Source organism: Furipterus horrens, unplaced genomic scaffold, assembly GCF_987537825.1.
Source record: "Furipterus horrens unplaced genomic scaffold, mFurHor1.1.pri manual_scaffold_41, whole genome shotgun sequence".
NCBI lineage: Eukaryota > Metazoa > Chordata > Mammalia > Chiroptera > Furipteridae > Furipterus > Furipterus horrens.
The window spans coordinates 56,083-68,279 of NW_028327211.1; the positions used below are offsets into that span (position 1 = coordinate 56,083).

Here is a 12,197-nt window from a genome sequence, read left to right on the forward strand (position 1 = left end):
CGCTGATAAGTAATGTGGCTTCACTTCAGGTCATTTCCTGAAGCCGAAGGCGGAGACGAGAGTTGCTCATCGTCTCCTGAGTCACGGGATGCCACCTGGGTGGTGGGGCATGAGAATGCCCCTACCCAGAGATCTGTCTTCCTGCAACAGAGAAGGTAAAGATGCATACTATTAACCATAAAGCAATCACTAAAATAACAAAATCTGAGCTATACCTTTTTAGCCCACAAAGAAAATAAAATACTCAAATGTATTCAATCCAAAACCACAAATGAAAAAAAAACAACAACAACAGGCAAACAGATGGGACAAATAAAAAACAAATAGCAAGACAGTAGATTTCAATGTAATTGCATCAATCATTACATTAATTGGAAATGGTCTAATACAGCTGTCACACTAGATAAAAAAAAGCAAAAGCCATCTTTATGTGTCTACAAGAAACAATTTCAATAGAAAGATACACATAGGTTAAAAGGATAGAAAATATACTATGCTAACACTAACCAAAAGAAAGCTGGAGTGGTGATATTTCCATAAGACAAAGTCAATGTCAAAGCATATTACCAGGGATGAAGGAGGCTATATTTCATCAAAATAAATATGTCAAATAATGAAGACATTACCTAGAAACTTATACACCTGATAACAGAGCTTAAACATAGATGAAGGAAAGTGAGAATGACCAGGAGAAACGAACAAATCCACAATTATAATCGGATACTTTAATATTTTTCTTTCAGTGATTGATAGAGCTAGTAGATAGAAAATCAACAAGGATATAGAAGACTAGAAGAACACTATCCACCTACATGATGTGTAGAAGACACTCCTCCCCAAATCAGCAGGATGTACACTTTTTTCAAGTGGACGCATAAGATTTGCCAAAATAGACCATATTCTGGCCTATTACCAGAATTTACTGGCTATAAAGTCAGTTTCAATAATTTAAAAAGGATTTTAGTAATTCAATATACGTTCTCTAACAACAGTGAAAGTAAATCAGAAATGAACAGATCTATAAAAAAAAAGTTCACAGTTTTGACAACTAAAAAACATGCTTCTGAATAACCCTATGGGTCAAAGAAAAAATTCATAAGGGAAATTAGAAACTATTTTGAACTGACTGAAACAGAAAACATGAGATGTCAATATGTGGGATGTTGCTAAAGCAATACTCAGCTTCTGCAGCTTCCATCTTAAGAAACCAGAGAAAGGACTTCAGGTCAAGTTGCAGGTATAGGCAGACATGCTTCAGCAGCCCCCTGCACGAGCATAAGAAATATCACAACTATCCTCAAAACGAAAAACACCCAGAACTGTCAGAAAATCAAACTGCATGGAAGTCCGGCAACCAATGATTTAAAGGAGCCATATTCATCCAGACGGGTAGGAGGGGTGGAGCCGGGGCGGAAAGGACACTGTGTGGTGCTGGTGAGGAGGCACCAATGGCTGGCAGAACAGGCAGTCCTACATTCATGTGTGGTGCATAAAGATCGGGTGATCCCAATCCAAGCCAGACTGCGCAGCCCAGGGCGCCAGCACCAGAAAAATAAAGCGTAATAACTTCTGGCTATTAAAACCAGTGTGGGTTGGGGTGGCGGAAGAAACCACTTGTCACTCAAGCGAGTCTGCTTAGAGGGCCCCCACAGTTCTAGAATGCACTCACTCAAACCCACCCACTCTGGGAACCACCACAAGTGCAACAGCTAGAAGGGTGCCAGTGGGTGAAGTGACTGGAAGCAGGGTGAGTGCCGAGCAAGCCTCCAGAAGCCAGGCAGTGGCATTGTCCTCCCTCTGACCCCTCCTCCACATACAGAGCCACAGAGTGGTGAAATGGGTTGCCCCGCCCTGGCAAATACCCAAAGCTCCACCCCATACAACTTAACAGGTGTGCTAAGACAGGGAGTCAAAGCAGCTCTACCTCGTACACAGAAACAAACACAGGGAGGCTGCCTGGTTGAGGAAACAAAGGAATATGGCCCAAATGAAAGAACAGAACAAAACTCCAGGAAAAGAACTAAACAAAATGGAGATAGCCAACCTATCTGATGCAGATTTCAAAAACACTGCTGATAAGGATGCTCAGAGAACTCACTGAGTACTGCAAAAGCATAAGGGAAGAAATGAAGGCTACACTAAGTGGAATAAAGAAAAATCCACAGGGAATCAACAGTGAAGGGAAGGAAGCCAGGGTCCAAATCAATGATTTGGAACATAAGGAAGAAATCAACAGTCAACCAGAAGAGAACGAAGAAATATGGAAGTTAAAAAAATGAGGAGAGAATAAGAAAACTCTGGGACACCTCCAGAAGTACCAACATCCGAATCATAGGGGTGCCAGAAGCAGAAGAGGAAGAGCAATAAAGTCTATTTGAAAAAATAATGAAAGTAAACTTCCCTAATTTGGCAAAGGAAACAGACATACAAGTCCAGGAAGCACAGAGAGTCCCAAATAAGTCGGACCCAAAGAGGACCACACCAAGATACGCCATCATTAAAATGCTAAATGGTAAAGGTAGAGAGAGAATCTTAAAAGCAGCAAGAAAAAAGCAGAGAGTTACCTACAGAGGAATTCCTTTAAGCCTATCAGCTGATTTCTCAGAAGATACTTTGCAGGCAAGAAGGGACTGGCAAGAAGTATTCAAAGTGATGAGAAACAAGGACCGAAACCAAGATTGCTCTATCCAGCAAAGCTGTCATTTAGAACGGAAGGGCCAAAAAAAAAGTAGAAACAACTCAAACATCCATTAACTGATGACCACTTAAACAGACTGGTATCTTCACACAACTGGAAAATTACACGGCAATAAAAAGGAATGAGCTACTCATAGATACAATAACATGAATGAATTCCAAAAGGATTATGCTAACTGAAAGAAGTCAACACAAAAGGCTACACTTTACATGATTTCATTGATAAGAGACTCTGGAAAAGGCAAGACTATCGTGACAAAAATCAAATTGGTACTTGCCAGGGACTAATGGTGGGAGGAGCAACTGAGTGCAAAAAATCATGAGGAGCCTTTTAGGTATGACGAAAGTATTCTGTATCTCAAATAGCATGGTGGCACATAAATACACATTTCTCAAAACTCACTGAACTGTATACTTTAAAATAGTGAATTTTATTAAATAAGAATCCAACTTAAGAAAATAATAAGGCAAACCTAAAAGAACAAATAAGTGAAAATAAATATAAGAAAAATCAACTTACAGTTTTTCCAAATTAGTGTTTAGCACGAGGATGCGCTCAACTGTTGTGAGTGACACATCTGTTTTCCCCAGGTCTCTGAAGGAGAAAGTCCAAACATGCATCAAATGAACCCAAAGACAAAATTCTGTACTTGAAAGGGCACTTAATATCTGCTTACTTCAGTTTTGGCTTCTCTGTCAAGCCAGCTCGAAAGTTTACTTGCTGTGGATAATAATTTCAGAGAGCTCTTCTTGAAGAAATTTAAATTTATTTGCATCATCAAATTAATGATGTCGGTGAACAGTACAATCTATTTTTTTTTAGCCATTATTCTACTTCTCATTCTCAGTAGCATCCACCACTTCATTACTCTTTAAAAAATACATAATGTACAAGTTATTCCTTTTTCCTTTCTGAGATCAATGGTGTTTCTACATGCTTCTCAAGTTACATATCAGTGTGTGTTCTTTAACACCGCTCCCTTTCTCTGCTGGCTGCTTTGTCCACCTGCTTTCTCTCTTAATCATTTTTCTGTGCCAATAACTTTGTTTTTTTCAATAGGGAAAGATATTTTATTTATTTTTTATTTTTAAAAATATTTTTAAATTTATTTTCAGAGAGAGGGGAAGAAAGGGAGAGAAACATCAATGTGTGGCTGCCTCTCATGCTTCCCCAACAGGGGACCTGGCCCTCAACCCAGGCACGTGCCCTGACTGGGAATAGAGCTGGCTGCACTTTGGTTCACAGGCCAGCGCTCAATCCACTGAGCCACACCAGCCAGGGCTACTGTGCCAATAACTTTTATGCAATAAACCAGTTATAATTTAAATGACGACTTTTTAGTCAAAATGCAAAATGCTAACTCTGACAAAAGTAGAAAGGAGCAGAAATCATCTCACGAACCAAGAGATTGTCGCAATACTTACAGATATTTTAATGCTGGCAAATGAAAAAGATAGGGATCATCAAGACTTCTCAAAGGCTTATGACTGAGGATTCTGAAAAAAATGCAATAGAATAAAAATTATCTGCATTTTCAATAATTGCCCCGAAAGTTTATATTCATTTTGTTAGTACAAAACTAGAAGGTTAAAAAAATATTATTTTCTGTCTTATAGATCACCCAGAGAATCTGTTAAGCACTCTTTGCTGGGGAACTATCCAGGTCTCTAAATGATTAAGTGGGGAAGCGAAAGTGGGAAAAAAAAGAAGAAGAGGAAGAAGAGGAAGAAGAGGGAGAAGGAGAAGGAGAAGGAGAAGAAGAAGAAGAAGAAGAAGAAGAAATAAGTGGATAGCAAAGAAAGAAGTATGCCAAAGAACTTTCAGATGGAAAACCCTAGAGGTGACTATGCTGACAGGAAGCTCTTGCTCTACAGAAAATACTTATTGTGGCATCCTCCATAATTCAAGTTGCTTTTCTTTCATCTACAGAATTTTTTTTTTAATTCCAGTTTAAATCACCCAGTTAAAAATAAAAATAAGACCAATTCCTTGGTTTTAGAGCCAAAGAAGGGATAAATCTTAAGAGGAACTGGTGAAAACCACAGTCTCATCACATACTCCCATGTGTATTCTTATATCACAGGCTTCCTTACATTTCATGTAATCACCTGTTTACTTGTCAATTTCTTGGACTGTTAGTGCCTAAAATTTTCTAGGTATTTAATAAATGTTTGTTTAATAAATAAATAACATTTTAACTGCATATCAGTAAAATGAACGAATGTGTTTTTTGACAAAATTTTGTATTTCAAATGCTGAAATAAATTTTATTCTTGACTCTTTAAAACAAGCAAAACAGACAAAAATAAGAAAGAACAGAAAGTCTGTTTTTAGGTTAACTCTTCTCAAGAATCGTTAGTGTAACCCTCACAATAATCTTACTGATAAATATTATTATTATCCCATTTTACCAATGAGAAAACTGAGGCACAGAGAGGTTGTATTGCTTGTCCCAGGTCATCAAGCTAGTAAGAAGCAGAGGTGACATTGAAGCCAGTTCTGACTCCAAAGCCTGTTTAACTTCTATGAAGAAAAAGGGTTTAAAATAACTTGTAATTTAACCTTACTTGTGAGACCACTAAATAAAGAAATAGATTTTCAAATTTCATGTACCCATCTGGGAGACCCTCGATGAGAAATTACATTTTCTGTTTTTATCTCCGTTTCCTAATCATCCCCCATGATTAAATATTTAACTAACGTATAGTCAAGTTTAAAACCATGTTGTAGGCAAACTCAATTTTCTTTAAACTGAAAATTTAACCAGCACGCTTGCAGGAATCCAGGGAACACTTATTCAAGAGAAGTGATTAGTTTCTGTAAGATCAATGATCTGTGTTGCTTTAATTCTTCTTAGACCTTTGCTCTCCATCCCAGGGGTAACATTGAAAAACAGCCCACATGCCCAGTACCACAGGGATCAGAATGGAATACAATCTCATTCCCAAAGAACTGTCTGGTAGTTCCCTGAAGACTCACTGAAAAGGTTTGTCTTTGACGTGACTGAGAGCTGGGTAGCGCCAAAAGCCTCTCTCCTCAGGGGCAATTTTGTGAAAACAATTGCAGGTAAATGTTTTAACAGGGTAGCCGCTGAGGCAACAGATAACAGTTGGTGCAAAATTTAAAAAAAAAAAAAAGAGCCTAACCAAAAAGCTTCAAAGTCAAAGCTGAGAAATGAGATATCCATAAAAACTCTGAAGGGCTTTCAAAATATGCTCAGGAAATTGGAAGACCATGGGACACATTCCTGAGAATCTAGGAAAGAACTATTAGAGCTAATAAATGAGTTCAACAAGGTTGCAGGATACAAGACCAATATGCAAAAATTAGCTGTATTTCTATACACTGGGAATGAATAATCCAGAAATGAAATAAAGAAAAAAACTCCAGCTATAACAGCATCAAAAAGAATGAAATATCCAAGGAAGTGTATGACTCACATACTAAAAACTACAAAACATTGTGTAGAGAAACTTTTAAAAGATGTAAACAAATGGAAAGACATGATGTGTTCATGAATTGGAAAATGATGCTGTTAAAATGACCTACTCCCAAAATCAATTTATGGTTTCAATGCAATCTCTATTAAAATTTCAACTGATTTCTTTCCAGAAATTGACAAGCGATTTTTAAAATCATATGACAACTCAAGGGACCAAGAATAGCTAAAACGATCTTGATAAAGAGGAACAATGTGGAAGGACACACACAGCCTGGTTTCAAAACCTAATTCAGAGCCACAGCAATCACAGTGTGGGACTGGCATAAGGCTAGACATAGCAATCAATGGAACAGGATTGACAGTCCGGAAATGAACCCTCACATGTGTTGTCTATTGAGTTCCCACAAGGGTGCCAAAGCTATTCAATGTGGAAAGAACCGTCTTTTCAAATGGTGCTGGGACAACTGTGTATCCCCATGCAAAATAAGCATCACTTGGGAACTTATTGAAGATGCAAATTCCCAGCCCTACTCTGGACCGACTGAATCAGTAACTGTGGGGGTGGAGCTTGAGTTTTAACGGGCTCTTCAAGTGATTCTGTTGTAGGCGAAAGTTTGCCCTACAGCACAGGTGTGATAACATGGTAGCCTGGCATGTTATCCTTGGCTTAGCCTTCAAAGCCCTAGAAGATCTGGCTCTAATATTCTGTTCTTCCTAGCTGTACTCCACAGGCACTCAAGGTATTTTTACTTGTACTCTACAGGTACTCAAGGTATTTTTCCTGTATTTTGCCTTTCCCCACGCTCCTTTTGCAAGCTTATTCCAGTCAAGATGTCTGTGTGATGATCCCTAAGGGCCCTTCAAGGTCGTCTTCAAACAGCATTGCTCTAGTAACATCTTTGCTGATCCAACTTCAAGTGTCTTTTCCCTATGCTATGTTCCAAAACCAATTCATACTTCCCATTGCCCATCACCATTTCTTCTTTTTGATACAGTTATTTTTGCATCTTATTTCCTCTGAGCCTAAAGTCCTTGAAAGGATGGATGAGGTCTTGCTCACCTGCACTGTCTACCATGTTTAAAAGTAGCACGTGAACATATGTAAACTCAAGTATTTATAAAATAAACAAGTAGCTGGGAAGTAGAGGGAGAAAAATAACTGTTGTAAAGGAAATGTGGTTTTATTATTTTATGGCTCCCTCTATGCGCCTCTGCAGCACTGTCTTCTGTTTACTACTAGTGCATTGTGGTAGGAGCTTGCACGTTCATTTTCCCTGTGAGATCATGAGTTACCAGAGGGCAGAAGCCATGTCTTACCCATATTTGCGCCTACAATACTAGCGACAGTGCTTGGCATGCTCTTTCTTAGCTTGTTTGTTGATTGGCCTTTTTTAATGAATGGGAATACTTAGGCCGGCATGGAATAATTAGCTTACAAACTATTTCACAGCAGAGGGGATGAATGACCTAATCTATTGAGCGGTTAGTTACCTCATTTGTCTTCCTCCTGTTTGTAAGGTTTGGAACCCAGATGGTGAGATACCCCAGAAGACCAATTCAAAAGTGCTTATGCCCTGAGGCTTGAAAAGTTTCATAATTCAAAGGACTATTTTTAGTCCCTCATGAGGCTCTTTCTACCCACTTCCCTTAAGCCTTCTATATTTGCAAAAAACATCTATTTGCTAAAAAGCATCATTAATTAGCTCCAAAAAATTAATGACATACACATCTCTGAATGCCATGGACAAAAAATAAGAATTGAGTTCCTATAGCAAAGGAGATCTCCTTATCTCTAAGTAAATGGAATCACTAGGCAAGCATTTCTCCCTTAGCCAGGAGGCTGGAGAGATCTTTATTTTGTAATTAGTGAAGGTAGGGGCATTTCTGATATGCTTATTTGGTGTAGACATTTCTAAGTATACCACTTAACCATCATTTTAAACATTAAAATCCTGAACACCAAATCTGCTCTCCTGGTAACTTAACACGTTCATAACAATACTGTTTACATAATTCATCTACTTAGTTAAACATTTGATATGTAAATGTTAATCTAATTTAGATTAAATTATTGAAAATTTCTGGGTTAATAGCATTCAAATTAATGTAAGTGTTCTATATTTTCTTGTCCTTTAGGAGACAATTTGAGGTTAACCTGAATGCTTCTCATTTTACTAAATTAACATTTTAAAACCTTTTCTGTAAAGGCAGACAGTAAATATTTTAGGCCTTGCAGGCCACAGACAGTCTGTCTCGCATATTCTTCTTCGCTTCTTTCTTTTCTTTTTTTTTTTTTGTTTACAGCCCTTTAAAAGTGTAAAAAGTATTCTTAACTTATGGGCTGTATGGAAACATACCATAGGCTCTATTTGATCCATGGGCCCTAAATTAAATGTAAATACAGGCAGATGATATATGAACACTTATGTAACAAGGTTCATATGGGTGTGTATAAGTACTCAGACATTATTACCACTTTTCCTCTATAACTGGAGACAATTTCCTGCCTATATCTTGTTTATATGATTAAAAAATTGAAAATGCATTGAAGATAATAAATGCTCAAGATGGGCTGGAAGCCCTATCCACACTTACAGAATTGTAGCATTTTATTGCTGGGAGAAATTGTAAAAGTTATCTAATTTGAACCCCTATGTATCTTATAGATAATATAACTAAAAAATTATAAATAAAAACAATTAACTTACAAAGACTTGAGGAATAAAAGAAGTCGAAATGAGTCCTTATGAATTTCTTTTAACTTGTTGTTACTCAGGATTCTGAAAAATAAAAAGGTTATTTCTGGATCAAAAGGCAAAATAACTACAATTATTTACTATACAGAAATATATATGGAGAAACCTGGACGGAAAACGAAAACAAACATAAGAGTTTACAGTCAATGATACGGAGTTAACGGAGGAAGCACAAGAGGACTTCAGGATAGCACAATTAATATCCTCAGAGAGCTGTAAGCAGCCAGCACATCCAGTGAAAAGAATGAACTCAGCCTTATACAAATGGAGTGTTGTTATTCATAAAAACAATGTTCAGTGTATGCGCAGCAGTAATGACAGTTGAATAAATTAGAAAACTGAGCGATCTGGCCAGAATTCTCCATAATGAAAGAGGAAGGGATCCACAGACAAGCCTGACACCTGGTCTGCCCAAGGAATGTGAAGGCCTTTGCTTTATCTAGTCTCTCAGTACCGACGAGGGACATGCTTGGGGGTAGGGGTGGGAGTGAGGGGAGTTTCACTCATTTCCTACATGTAAGGAGCAGAAAGGCACAGGGCCAGTGCCTCCAAGAACGGAGCGAGGGAGTGGTAGAGAGCCAGTTCGGAAGCAGCTCTGCCGAACGTCAACGTGGGTGTCTCTTGCAGGAGACTCCGCGCTCCTTGCACATGACATTAGGTGGTGCCCCCTTCAAAGGAGCCTTGGAGACTGGAGAACATGCTGTGTCGCCTTGTGAAGCTATTTCCATCAAGTTCAGCGTTTGAAACATTCTGCTTTCCCTCAATGTCTGTTGGCTACATTTTTTTTTTAAACAATATCCCACCTGGCCTGCCCCACCTCATCCTTCTCCAGCCCATTTGGATAACACTCTACTTCTCAACCACTGAATCCCAGCCACACTGGCCTTCAGCCCCTGGGACACACCAAACTCATTCGTTCCTCAGGCCTAGATGACAGCACTGCTTCTTGTCCGTCATCCATCTCCTCTGACAGGCCTTCCCAGACCCTGACACCACCTCATCTAAACTAGCTTCACCTAATTGGCTTTCCATCGCATTAATTTTTCTTTATTCAGGGCACTTGCCAATGATTAAATTATCTTGCTCGTTCATTTATTTGTATGTTTTTTGTGCGTCTCCTGTGCCCCTTCCCACAGAAAGTACTCGAAAAGGCAGGTTCCTTGTCCTTGTTCACAACTCTGATTTCCAGCACTTGTGTCTATCGCATAACAGGTGCTCAATTAATATTTATAGACACAGGAGAGAAAAAATATGGGGGTCGGCTTCTTATCTAAACTTGCGAACGGCCCCTATAATTCGTCTGACTCCGTTTAAGTCGGTATCACTGTGGTGTGATGGCAGGCACTCTTCTGTCCCTTTTTCTCTCCCTCCAGCCTCACCTGCGGCCGGGGTCACAACCCTAGCAAAATAACTCCGGGAAGCCGCGGTGCTAACCCATCCCCCTGCCTGTCCCCAACGGCAGCGAGAGGCACCAAGTTTCCGCAGCCAACGTCAAAACCCCGCGCGCTGCGCTCGAGGGAGGAAGAGAGCGAGAGCAGAGCCGTTTACCGGTTCATCCGGACTGAGAATTCCGAACTGCACTCTCTTGATGGTGCGCAGCTGACATGCGCTGTCCCCGGAGGGGGGGCCAGCCCCGTGCATGGCGGAGGCAGGCGCCCTGCGCAGGCGCAAACCTCAGTACAAAAAGCCTGCGCCGCCTCCGCCTGCTCAGACCCCGTCGGGGCGGCCACCGGGAAGGACGTCCCCTAAGTTGGGAGGAAGAGGCCGGAGGAAGGAGAGCTGGGGGAGGGAAGGAGGTGGGGAAATTTAAAAAAGAGCGAAAGGAATTTTCCTCCCCCTTTCCGGAGATTTTTCGTCTCTCAAAAAATAAAAAATAAAAGAGGAGGGGGAAGGAAAAATTGGGGGGGAGAGAAGAAAAAGGGTAACGAATAAATAATTAACTGGGCTCCTGAACGGCAGAGGTTACGGCAGTTTGTCTCTCCCCCTTCCGGGAGCCATCTTCTTCTCCAACCGTCCCGGCCGCGCTCTCGGCGCTTCTCCTGTTGGCTACATATTTTTATAACCGCATCTTGTAGCATCATTCTACCCCAAAGCTTAATTCTTTACTCATAGCATATGGCAAAATATTATGGCCCAGAAACTCAACAACTAAGATCAGGGACTGTTCTCAGTTATAAGGTAGTTCAGATGACACAGATATAGTTACATTTTTAAAAAAAACATGAAAATAAAAACACAAAGACTTTAATTCCAACAAACAAGTCTTGGAGTCCTAAAAAGGCATCAAAGACCTTGGCCTCAACTTGAAATTCACCACATTATAGGGAACAGCAGTGATGGTCAGAATGTGTATGCAGGGGGAATGGTCAGGGGTGATGCTCTGATTCACTGTTTTCTCACCTCCCTTAGGTAACGCTTTCATATTTCCATAGAAATGGTCCAAAAAGAAAAAGCAAAAAAGCTGCCATGTCCAACAATGTTTATAGTAAACCTTTTCATAAATATAAAACATTGGAAAAAATTGTACCTCCCTAAGTCACTTGAAACTGTATGCGTATTTTCAAATCACATATTTGTTGCAGATGTCATTCACATCACTACTTAGAAACTATAACCAGTTATTAGATCTACCACTATAGCTCGTTTCTTAGTATGTTAAGAGAAGCAGATCTATTACTATATCGATAGCTTTAAAAAATATTTGAAAACTTTTTTCAGTAATAGTTTTTCTTTATTTTCTTATATATTTTTTAAATTTATTTTTTATTGTTTTTCTATTTCATTTAAAAACATAGTCCCCAAGAACAGAGGCTTCTGCCAATCACCAAAGAGACTAAAGGAAAACACAAAAAGGTGAAGAAATCCTGCTCTGGGGGTCTATTGACCCTAAGTTAGAGACCTCTCCCTCATAAGGTAGAGATCTCAAGCTGACTTAGAAATCTTCAACACTTCCCAGATTCATGCTATTGTCTATCAGATCCCAAACACATGTTATTTTAAAAAACGAATGTTTAATTTTTAACTTAAAAAGTGTGCAATGTATATTTCTCATGGCTCAAAATTCCATAGGTATATAGTTACACAATCCAAAGTATTTTCTCCTACACCATCTTTCAGACTACTCCGTTCTCTCTACTCCTTAAAGAAAACTAATCTTATTTATTTCTTGTGCTAAATGACTTTCATTTTTCTTACAAGTTTGGGAAATAAAATTTCCAATTCAGACTCTATCATGGAAAATATAAACTATATATAATTTCAAAGAAATTCATAAGTTAAAAAAAAGAAAAACACCTGCTTG

General features: G+C 39.2%; 1 long non-coding RNA gene across 1 annotated transcript; it reads right to left on the bottom strand.

Annotated features, from left to right (window-relative positions):
* Positions 1–48: 48 nt before the first annotated feature.
* On the bottom strand, positions 49–10,517 carry LOC149990013 (uncharacterized). Its single transcript, XR_016509004.1, has 4 exons — positions 10,445–10,517; positions 4,123–4,194; positions 3,218–3,292; positions 49–141 (listed from the first exon to the last, which is right to left on the bottom strand). It is a non-coding gene; the product is annotated as an uncharacterized LOC149990013 (long non-coding RNA).
* Positions 10,518–12,197: the final 1,680 nt, after the last annotated feature.